Genomic DNA, 13,202 nt, shown 5'->3' on the forward strand with positions numbered 1-13,202 from the left:
TACTGTATATACCAGGCTGAATACTACTGTATATACCATGCTGACTATTACTAAATATACACCAGGCTGAATACTACTGTATATACCAGGCTGAATATTACTGTATATAGCAGGCTGAATATTACTGTACATACCAGGCTGAATACTACTGTATATACCATGCTGACTATTACTGTATATACACCAGGCTGAATATTACTGTATATACCAGGCTGAATACTACTGTATATATCAGGCTGAATACTACTGTATATACCAGGCTGAATACTACTGTATATAGCAGGCTGAATATTACTGTATATACCATGCTGACTATTACTGTATATACACCAGGCTGAATATTACTGTATATACCAGGCTAAATACTACTGTATATATCAGGCTGAATACTACTGCATATACCAGGCTGAATACTACTGTACATACCAGGCTGAATATTACTGTATATACACCAGGCTGAATACTACTGTATATACACCAGGCTGAATACTACTGTATATACACCAGGCTGAATACTACTGTATATACACCAGGCTGAATACTACTGTATATACACCAGGCTAAATACTACTGTATATAGCAGGCTGAATACTACTGTATATACCAGGCTGAATATTACTGTATATACACCAGGCTAAATACTACTGTATATACCAGGCTGAATACTACTGTATATACCAGGCTGAATATTACTGTATATAGCAGGCTGAATATTACTGTACATACCATGCTGACTATTACTGTATATACACCAGGCTAAATACTACTGTATATACCAGGCTGAATACTACTGTATATACCTTGCTGACTATTACTGTATATACACCAGGCTAAATACTACTGTATATACCAGGCTGAATACTCCTGTATATACCAGGCTGAATATTACTGTATATAGCAGGCTGAATATTACTGTACATACCAGGCTGAATATTACTGTACATACCATGCTGACTATTACTGTATATACACCAGGCTAAATACTACTGTATATACCAGGCTGAATACTACTGTATATACCATGCTGACTATTACTGTATATAGCAGGCTGAATATTACTGTATATACCAGGCTGAATACTACTGTATATATAAGGCTGAATACTACTGTATATACACCAGGCTGAATACTACTGTATATAGCAGGCAGAATATTACTGTATATACACCAGGCTGAATATTACTGTATATACCAGGCTGAATACTACTGTATATAGCAGGCTGAATATTACTGTATATACCAGGCTGACTATTACTGTATATAGCAGGCAGAATATTACTGTATATACCAGGCTGAATACTACTGTACATACCATGCTGACTATTACTGTATATACACCAGGCTGAATACTACTGTATATACCAGGCTGAATACTACTGTATATAGCAGGCAGAATATTACTGTACATACCAGGCTGAATACTACTGTATATACCAGGCTGAATACTACTGTACATACCAGGCTGAATATTACTGTATATACACCAGGCTGAATACTACTGTACATACCAGGCTGAATATTACTGTATATACCATGCTGACTATTACTGTATATACACCAGGCTGAATACTACTGTACATACCAGGCTGAATATTACTGTATACACCAGGCTGAATATTACTGTACATACCAGGCTGAATATTACTGTATATACCAGGCTGAATATTACTGTACATACCAGGCTAAATACTACTGTATATACTAGGCTGAATATTACTGTATAAACTAGGCTGAATACTACTGTATATACACCAGGCTGAATACTACTGTATATACACCAGGCTGAATACTACTGTATATACCAGGCTGAATATTACTGTATATACCAGGCTGAATACTACTGTATATAGCAGGCAGAATATTACTGTACATACCAGGCTGAATACTACTGTATACACCAGGCTGAATACTACTGTATACACCAGGCTGAATACTACTGTACATACCAGGCTGAATATTACTGTATATACCAGGCTGAATATTACTGTATATACACCAGGCTGAATATTACTGTATATACACCAGGCTGAATACTACTGTATATAACAGGATGAATATTACTGTATATACCAGGCTGAATATTACTGTATATACACCAGGCTGCATAGTACTGTACATACCAGGCTGAATATTACTGTATATACACCAGGCTGAATAGTACTGTACATACCAGGCTGAATATTACTGTATATACCAGGCTGAATACTACTGTATATAGCAGGCAGAATATTACTGTATATACACCAGGCTGAATATTACTGTATATACACCAGGCTGAATACTACTGTATATACCAGGCTGAATACTACTGTACATACCAGGCTGAATACTACTGTATATACACCAGGCTGAATACTACTGTATATACCAGGCTGAATATTACTGTATATACACCAGGCTGAATACTACTGTATATACCAGGCTGAATATTACTGTATATACCAGGCTGAATATTACTGTATATACACCAGGCTGAATACTACTGTATATACCAGGCTGAATATTACTGTATATACCAGGCTGAATATTACTGTATATAGCAGGCAGAATATTACTGTATACACCAGGCTGAATACTACTGTATATACACCAGGCTGAATATTACTGTATATACACCAGGCTGAATATTACTGTATATACCAGGCTGAATATTACTGTATATACCAGGCTGAATACTACTGTATATAGCAGGCAGAATATTACTGTACATACCAGGCTGAATACTACTGTATATACCAGGCTGAATACTACTGTACATACCAGGCTGAATATTACTGTATATACACCAGGCTGAATACTACTGTACATACCAGGCTGAATATTACTGTATATACCATGCTGACTATTACTGTATATACACCAGGCTGAATACTACTGTACATACCAGGCTGAATATTACTGTATATACCAGGCTGAATATTACTGTACATACCAGGCTAAATACTACTGTATATACTAGGCTGAATATTACTGTATAAACTAGGCTGAATACTACTGTATATACACCAGGCTGAATACTACTGTATATACACCAGGCTGAATACTACTGTATATACCAGGCTGAATATTACTGTATATACCAGGCTGAATACTACTGTATATAGCAGGCAGAATATTACTGTACATACCAGGCTGAATACTACTGTATACACCAGGCTGAATACTACTGTACATACCAGGCTGAATATTACTGTATATACCAGGCTGAATATTACTGTATATACACCAGGCTGAATATTACTGTATATACACCAGGCTGAATACTACTGTATATAACAGGATGAATATTACTGTATATACCAGGCTGAATATTACTGTATATACACCAGGCTGCATAGTACTGTACATACCAGGCTGAATATTACTGTATATACACCAGGCTGAATAGTACTGTACATACCAGGCTGAATATTACTGTATATACCAGGCTGAATACTACTGTATATAGCAGGCAGAATATTACTGTATATACACCAGGCTGAATATTACTGTATATACACCAGGCTGAATACTACTGTATATACCAGGCTGAATACTACTGTACATACCAGGCTGAATACTACTGTATATACACCAGGCTGAATACTACTGTATATACCAGGCTGAATATTACTGTATATACACCAGGCTGAATACTACTGTATATACCAGGCTGAATATTACTGTATATACCAGGCTGAATACTACTGTATATAGCAGGCAGAATATTACTGTATATACACCAGGCTGAATATTACTGTATATACACCAGGCTGAATACTACTGTATATACCAGGCTGAATACTACTGTACATACCAGGCTGAATACTACTGTATATACACCAGGCTGAATACTACTGTATATACCAGGCTGAATATTACTGTATATACCAGGCTGAATATTACTGTATATAGCAGGCAGAATATTACTGTATACACCAGGCTGAATACTACTGTATATACACCAGGCTGAATATTACTGTATATACACCAGGCTGAATATTACTGTATATACACCAGGCTGAATATTACTGTATATACCAGGCTGAATATTACTGTATATACACCAGGCTGAATACTACTGTATATGCCAGGCTGAATACTACTGTATATACACCAGGCTGAATACTACTGTATATGCCAGGCTGAATACTACTGTATATACCAGGCTGAATATTACTGTATATACCAGGCTGAATATTACTGTATATACACCAGGCTGAATAGTACTGTACATACCAGGCTGAATACTACTGTATATACACCAGGCTGAATATTACTGTATATACACCAGGCTGAATATTACTGTATATACACCAGGCTGAATATTACTGTATATACCAGGCTGAATATTACTGTATATACACCAGGCTGAATACTACTGTATATGCCAGGCTGAATACTACTGTATATACACCAGGCTGAATACTACTGTATATACCAGGCTGAATATTACTGTATATACCAGGCTGAATATTACTGTATATACACCAGGCTGAATAGTACTGTACATACCAGGCTGAATACTACTGTATATAGCAGGCAGAATATTACTGTATACACCAATCTGAATACTACTGTATATACACCAGGCTGAATATTACTGTATATACACCAGGCTGAATACTACTGTATATACCAGGCTGAATATTACTGTACACATCAGGCAGTGTTACAGTATAAGTGTGAGAACAGCAGAGGACACAACATATGGCTGCCATTCTAGCAGAGGGCACCCTGGTCTTACAGGTAAGAGCTGTCAGTGACAGAATGGGGACTGGGCTGGGCACATGTGAGCCGGGAGGAGGCCCCGCCAGAGTTACATCAGCCACACGCCTGTGTACAAGGGCAGGCGGGCACTGGAACACGGGAGGGCACGGCACCTGTCACCCGTCCAGCCTGGGCATGCAGCTCTGGTTGTGTGCAGAGGACGGAGTCCGCGCGCGGAGGAGGTGATGAGCGGTCATCGGCGGCCACACTGCATCCAGCAGAGCTCAGCGGAGCAGGAGCCCGAACACCGCAGGGAGCTGCGGCCACTTACCTGCGAGCTGCGGCCCTGCTGCCGGGAAGGAGAACTGTCTTCTCCTCATCCCCGCCCACACCCGGATCACCCTATAGCAGCTGTGTGTGACATCAGGGGGCTCAGTGTGACATCAGGGGGCAATGTTATCTGTAATGTCACCGTGAGGCCTGTAGGCACAGCAGATGGGGCAGAGCCGGAGGTGGAATAATGGCCACTGTACACCAGGACTGATACAGCAGCATCATCTACATATATATAACCAGGGCAGGCAGTATTAGAGGGGAGACTTCCTGATGTGTACTATCTGATCAGTCACCACAATACCGTACCTATGTCTTATACTGACAGGTCTCTACAATACTGTGCAGAATACCGTACCTATGTCTTATACTGACTGATAGGTCTCTACAATACTGTACAGAATACCGTACCCCCGTCTTATAATGACTGATAGGTCTCTACAATACTGTACAGAATACCGTACCCCCGTCTTATAATGACTGATAGGTCTCTACAATACTGTACAGAATACCGTACCCCCGTCTTATAATGGCTGGTCTCTACAATACTGTACAGAATACCGTACCCCCGTCTTATAATAACTGATAGGTCTCTACAATACTGTACAGAATACCGTACCCCCGTCTTATATTAACTGATAGGTCTCTACAATACTGTACAGAATACCGTACCTATGTCTTATAATGACAGGTCGCTACAATACTGTACAGAATACCGTACTCCTGTCTTATAATGACTGATAGGTCACTACAATACTGTACAGAATACCGTACCTATGTCTTATAATGACAGGTCGCTACAATACTGTACAGAATACCGTACTCCTGTCTTATAATGACTGATAGGTCACTACAATACTGTACAGAATACCGTACCTATGTCTTATAATGACTGATAGGTCACTACAATACTGTACAGAATAACGTACCCCCATCTTATATTGACTGATAGGTCTCTACAATACTGTACAGAATACCGTACCTATGTCTTATACTGACTGATAGGTCTCTACAATACTGTACAGAATACCGTACCCCCGTCTTATAATGACTGATAGGTCTCTACAATACTGTACAGAATACCGTACCCCCGTCTTATAATGACTGATAGGTCTCTACAATACTGTACAGAATACCGTACCCCCGTCTTATAATGGCTGGTCTCTACAATACTGTACAGAATACCGTACCCCCGTCTTATAATAACTGATAGGTCTCTACAATACTGTACAGAATACCGTACCCCCGTCTTATATTAACTGATAGGTCTCTACAATACTGTACAGAATACCGTACCTATGTCTTATAATGACAGGTCGCTACAATACTGTACAGAATACCGTACTCCTGTCTTATAATGACTGATAGGTCACTACAATACTGTACAGAATACCGTACCTATGTCTTATAATGACAGGTCGCTACAATACTGTACAGAATACCGTACTCCTGTCTTATAATGACTGATAGGTCACTACAATACTGTACAGAATACCGTACCTATGTCTTATAATGACTGATAGGTCACTACAATACTGTACAGAATAACGTACCCCCATCTTATATTGACTGATAGGTCTCTACAATACTGTACAGAATACCGTACCTATGTCTTATAATGACAGATCGCTACAATACTGTACAGAATACCGTACCCCGTCTTATATTGACTGATAGGTCGCTACAATACTGTACAGAATACCGTACCCCCGTCTTATAATGACAGGTCTCTCAAATACTGTATAGAATACCGTACTCCCGTCTTATATTGACTGATAGGTCTCTACAATACTGTACAGAATACCGTACCTATGTCTTATAATAGATCGCTACAGCACTGTACAGAATACCGTACCCCCATCTTATAATGACTGATAAGTCGCTACAATACTGTACAGAATACCGTACCCCGTCTTATAATGGCTGGTCTCTACAATACTGTACAGAATACTGTACCCCCGTCTTATAATAACTGATAGGTCGCTACAATACTGTACAGAATACCGTACCCCCGTCTTATAATGACAGGTCACTTCAATACTGTACAGAATACCGTACCCTGTCTTATAATGGCTGGTCTCTACAATACTGTACAGAATACTGTACCCCCGTCTTATAATAACTGATAGGTCGCTACAATACTGTACAGAATACCGTACCCCCGTCTTATAATGACAGGTCACTTCAATACTGTACAGAATACCGTACCCTGTCTTATAATGGCTGGTCTCTACAATACTGTACAGAATACCATACCCCCGTCTTATAATGACAGGTCACTACAATACTGTACAGAATACCGTACCTATGTCTTATAATGACAGGTCTCTACAGTACTGTACAGAATACCGTACCCCCGTCTTATAATAAATTATAGGTCGCTACAATACTGTACAGAATACCGTACCTATGTCTTATAATGACTGACCTGCATGGCGTGAGGTAGCACAAGTGGCGAGCTCCTCCAATATCCTGCGATAAAACACAGTTTTATACCCTCTGACCTGCAGCCCAAGTCCCAAATCCAGGGTTCTCATACCTCTAAGGCACATGTGATACATACAGCGGCGAGAGGTGTGCGGCGCTGCTGGAAATTGACCGGAATCCCTATGGCCTGCCGAGCGGGTGAAGTACGGAGCGGCTTCTTGAGGACCCCCCCCCCCCTCCCCCGCTGCTGAGAGAACACACTCGTCTCCCTACCTGGATACTAGTGACAAGGTCTCGTCCGGCAGCAAACCCTCCAGCGTCTGTGCTGGGCAAAGCAGTGGAGCGGGAGCCTTGGAGAGAGACGGGGGACACGTGGCGGGCGCCATCTTGCAGGTGAGAGAGCGGGGCAGAGACGGAGAGCTGACATCGGGACAGACGGGCAGAGCTGCATATTCTCAAGTCCCCCCTGACCTGGCTGGAACTCAACCCCTCTAAAATTTCAAGTCACCCGGCCTCTGGGGAAGCTGCTGCATGTAAGTGCATGGGTCCAGTGTCTTCTCTCATTTCTCTCTATACCGCTGAGGGCCTACTGACCTAATACAGCTGCGGAACAGTAAGGCTGAGGCAGAGTTAATCTTATCTGTACACTGTTGCATCAGCGCGTGAGAGCCTGCTTTATATGGGCCGCAAAACCAACACTCCTGCTGCTCCACCGGCTGCTAAATCCTACATGGATACTGAAAGCCAAACAGAACGAGGAGATATGGATCCTAAAGCGGTCGCTGGTTCTAAGGTCACATCCCAGATAATGAAGGCAATAGCGACATGTCAGGCGACTCTTATTGCCAAGATAGATCATGTTCAATCTGATCCGAGTTGCCTACGGCATGATTTTGATAAAATACGTGAAAGAACCGCCGAAGCGGAGCGCAGATTGGGGGATGTGGAAGATTTGGCTCGAGCTGGAGAGGCTGATACCAGACAACTACAGCAGCAAGTTAAGATGCTGCAGGCCAGGGCTGAAGACGCAGAAAACAGAAGTAGAAGGAATAATGATAGGGGCATGGCCTGAATGGGCTTTGCATCTCATGGTGCCATTGAAACATATATTATTTGGTTTGTGGTGTTTTCTACCCCCCCCCCCCCCTTTTTTCTTTGTCTCCTGTTATTTCTCCTCAGATTAAGGCCTCTTTCACACTTGCGTTGTTGGGATCCGGCATGCACTTCCGTTGCCGGAGGTGCCTGCCGGATCCGGAAAAACGCAAGTGTACTGAAAGCATTTGAAGACGGAACCGTCTTCCAAATGCTTTCAGTGTTACTATGGCACCCAGGACACTATTAAAGTCCTGGTTGCCATAGTAAGAGCGGGGGAGCGGTATACTTACAGTCCGTGCGGCTCCCGGGGCGCTCCAGAATGACGTCAGAGCGCCCCATGCGCATGGATGACGTGATCCATGCGATCACGTGATCCATGCGCTTGGGGCGCCCTGACGTCACTCTGGAGCGCCCGGGGAGCCGCACGGACGGTAAGTATACTGCTCCCCCGCTCCCCGCTCCACTTTACCATGGCTGCCAGGACTTTAGCGTCCCGGCAGCCATGGTAACCACTCTGAAAAAGCTAAATGTCGGCTCCGGCAATGCGCCGAAACGACGTTTAGCTTAAGGCCGGATCCGGATCAATGCCTTCCAATGGGCATTAATTCCGGATCCGGCCTTGCGGCAAGTGTTCCGGATTTTTGGCCGGAGCAAAAAGCGCAGCATGCTGCGGTATTTTCTCCGGCCAACAAACGTTCCGTTCCGGAACTGAAGACATCCTGATGCATCCTGAACGGATTTCTCTCCATTCAGAATGCATTAGGATAATCCTGATCAGGATTCTTCCGGCATAGAGCCCCGACGACGGAACTCTATGCCGGAAGACAATAACGCAAATGTGAAAGAGCCCTAAGTGAGCCGGTGTTATTCTGGTCAGCTTCAGGATTGGTCAGTTGCTTCGCTGGTCAAGCGTTGCTATTGGATAAATCTGTTGCTGTCCAGTTGCTGGGGCCTGTTTCTATTTTTAACTAGTTGCAGGATTGGTTAGCAGAGAGGAGTGGCGGGAAATTCACCTATTTATTGAGGTATCTTACCCGCGGAGTTCAGTCGTCGTGTCAAGAGCAGAGAAGAAGCTTGTCCCGCCCTCCCTCCCTGCAATTTGTCGCAGTCTTTGTTTTATTTTGGGGGGGTTAGTCGCTCAGAAATCTGGGTGGACTTAAATTATTTCAGTTATGGACTTTATTATTTATTCAGAATGGTATTTATATTGGATTTAAAAGTTGGTTGATTTATGTAACCCCCAAGATTTTAATAAAGACCGTGGCCTTTTCATCCATACGAGTTGTGTGTTTATTATGCAGTATCTAAGTATGAATTGTTGAATATGGCACCATGTTCGTATATTAGGCTTGCCTGAAAGGGCTGAGGGGGACACTCCTGAAATTTTTGCTGAACAGCTGATAAGAGATGTTCTACAGCCTGCGACCCTCTCCACCTGTTTCGTCATTGAAAGGGCTCATAGGGTCCCAATAAAACCGCTCCCCGCAAGTGCCCCTGCAAGACCATTCATCATGAAAGTCCTAAACTACAGGGACAGAGACGCTATCCTGTTAGCAGCTCGGCAGAAAGGCACAGTTACGTATGAAAATGTCCGATTATTCTTTTATCCAGATTTTACCTCAGAAGTTCAAAAAAGGAGGCGGCAATTTAATGAGGTTCGGGGGCGGGTCTGCGAGATCTGCACATTAAGTACGCCATGATGTATCCTTCTAGACTTCGAGTTCAAGATATAGAGACTGTACGGTTTTTCGAATCCTCTGGAGCAGCTGCAGATTGGATTGACAAGCTGCCAGATGTCAGACCGCGCCGTTGAACTGAGAGAGATCTACACGTAGATATTTGACGGCCTTGTTATCTTTAAGTATCTTATGTGTTCTCAATGGTCGGTTCACATAACTGAGGTATAAGTTATGCAAAGGTTGGCGGGTAGCCAAAAATAATTTTTGAGTGAGGAGACACGCTGGTTGAGGAGTTAAGTGTTTTCTGTTTATATCCCACTTTTTCTTGTGGCTCTATATGAGCGCACTGATACTTATGTATGCAGCGGGGGTGTAGGTTACAGGTTATTCTAAACCCGAGAGTTCTTGTTCTACTTGAGGGACTAGGCTCATCCATGTTGGGAAGGATAGGGCAGGGTGGGTGTTTAGGGGAGTTGGGAGCAGTTTATCTGTATTTGTATGTTGTCGTATGTATGTATGTGACTATTCCTTCACGGGTCCGCAGATTACTGATACATTTCTTTGGTGGTGTAATGGCATTAGTTAACCTGGTGTCATGGAACGTTAGGGGTCTCAATGATAAGATCAAACGTTCATTAGTCTTCAATTATTTGAAGGGGTATAACCCTGACATAGTGATATTGCAAGAAACACATTTAAGTGGCCAGAATGTTCTAGCTCTTAGACGCCCATGGGTGGGGTCAGTTTACTATGCAGTGCATTCTAACTATGCACGGGGAGTTTCTATCCTAATTGCTAAAATTCTTCCCTTTCAGCTGATATCTGTTCAAATCGACAACTTCGGTAGGTATGTACTCCTGCATGCCCACATTAGAGGGTTGCAATATCTAATTGTTGGTGTATATGTACCACCCCCTTTTCATAGAGATATACTAGACCTTATTATGAGTAAGATAGCTATGTTCCCAGGAATTCCCTCTCCTTATTATGGGAGATTTTAATGCCACGTTGGATCCTGTTAAGGATAGGTTACGTCCGCAAGCATCCCACAATAGAGCACTCGCAAATTGGGCAGAAGCAAATTGTCTTGTGGAAGTGTGGCGGCAACTTCATCCCGCTCTTCTACAGTACTCGTGTTGCTCTGCCTCCACCGGATCTATGTCTCGTCTAGACTTAGTTTTTATAAACACAGGTCTATTACCCTATCTTAAGAATAGTGATTACTTACCTAGGGGGCTTTCTGATCACGCTCCCCTTTTATTGGTTCTATCACAGCCTATGGCCCCTCCTAATAGGTGGTGGCGATTGAACCCGATGTGGCTTGATGTTCTTCCGGTGGCGGCTAGTAACTATGACAGTATGGTACAATATTGGACTAATAATGAGGGGACCTCAGATGCCTTGATGGAGTGGGATGCTTTCAAATCTGTTATGAGAGGGTCACTAATAACTGCTATAGCGGCGCATAGAAAGGAACTACGCTCCACGAGGACTAAACTTGACACGGAAGTCTCTAACAAGGAGCAACAGTACTCAAGGGATCCGAACAATGACAATAAGGGGACCTGGTTAGAGGCGCAGCGTAGATTTTGCCTGCATCTTACGGAATACACCCAAAAGAAACTGTTAGCCCAGAAACATTCGATCTTCTCAGAGGGAGACAAAAATGGTAGAGCTCTAGCGTATCTAGCCCGCACAGAATCTCCTCAGATGGTAGTTGCAGGAATAATGTCAGACCAGGGGGTATTGGTGACTGAGCCTGAGGAGGTGTGTCGTCAATTTGCTTCTTATTATTCTTCCTTGTATGCTTCTAAGGCTGTTGACACTACAACAGACATGGATGACTTCCTAGCTAGAATCCGAATCCCCACCCTGGCAAGGGGAGATGGGGAGGCGCTAGCGGCAAACATTACTGATGCTGAAATTGAATTAGCTATTAGTTCCCTTTCGGTAAGGAAGGCTCCTGGTCCGGATGGCTTCCCGGCTGAGTGGTATATGCTCAATCCTAAAGAACACAGTACCAGACTTGGGAAGCTATTTGCCTATGCTTTTGATCGGGACATTTTGGCCTCCTCCTTCGCTGAAGCCACTATTGTGGTGATCCATAAGCCTGGGAGGCCTCCGGAGCAGTGTAGCTCATATAGACCCATATCATTGCTGAATCTAGATGCTAAGATATTGGCAAAAGTACTGGCGCTACGGTTGCGGGATGTCATCCTCTCTGTTGTAGGAGTGGACCAGTCGGGCTTCATGCCTGGGAGAACCATGGATATTAACTTGAGACGACTATACACCAACTTGCAGATCCAACACGATAACGGGTGGGAGAGCCCTAGCTTCGCTAGATAATGAAAAAGCATTTGATTCGGTGGAATGGGGTTTCAGGTGGGCTACGCTTCGGCGAATGGGATTTCCACCGAATTTCTTGCGATGACTGAGGATACTCTATAATTCTCCAACTGCCAGGGTAAACGTCAATGGGTATGTTTCTGACCCCTTCCCCTTAGGGAGAGGCACTAGACAGGGTTGTCCGCTTTCCCCTTTACTCTTTGCATTGACAATGAAACTTCTGTCATTGCTAATTTCATCTAATTCAGCTATAGAGGGATGGGAAGTGGCGGGAATAACGGAGAAACCTTCCTTATATGCAGACGACATGTTAGTATATCTAGCAGACCCTGATGGCTCCTGGATACAGTGGACGAATTTGGGCGCTTTTCTGGGTTACGGGTGAACTGGAGCAAGTCCAGTCTCTGCCTGATAGATGATGATAATCCCACCCGAGTCTGTAGACAATCTGTAACATCCCATAGTGGGGTTACTATACGCTTTTACCCCGCTACAATCTGCTAAGTGCATTAATATTGTCATCTGATGTGATTTCCTCATGTCATTCACTACTGTGCAGTTGAAACCATTTTAAATGTTATATTTTTCTTTGTAATGTAGCAGGTCTACCAGCAGGTGGCGGCATCATTG

General features: G+C 43.1%; 1 protein-coding gene across 1 annotated transcript in view; it reads right to left on the reverse strand.

Moving 5' to 3' along the window:
- The window catches only part of LOC120996267 (mitochondrial ornithine transporter 1-like), a 57,755-nt gene extending 52,706 nt beyond the window's left edge, over nucleotides 1-5,049 (reverse strand). Inside the window, exon 1 of the mRNA XM_040426078.1 lies at nucleotides 5,021-5,049. The gene's annotated coding sequence lies outside the window, so the exon portion shown is untranslated. The remainder of the gene's footprint in view (nucleotides 1-5,020) is intronic.
- Between the last annotated feature and the right edge of the window lie 8,153 nt (nucleotides 5,050-13,202).

The sequence above is a fragment of the Bufo bufo genome, chromosome 3 (assembly GCF_905171765.1).
Source record: "Bufo bufo chromosome 3, aBufBuf1.1, whole genome shotgun sequence".
Lineage (NCBI taxonomy): Eukaryota > Metazoa > Chordata > Amphibia > Anura > Bufonidae > Bufo > Bufo bufo.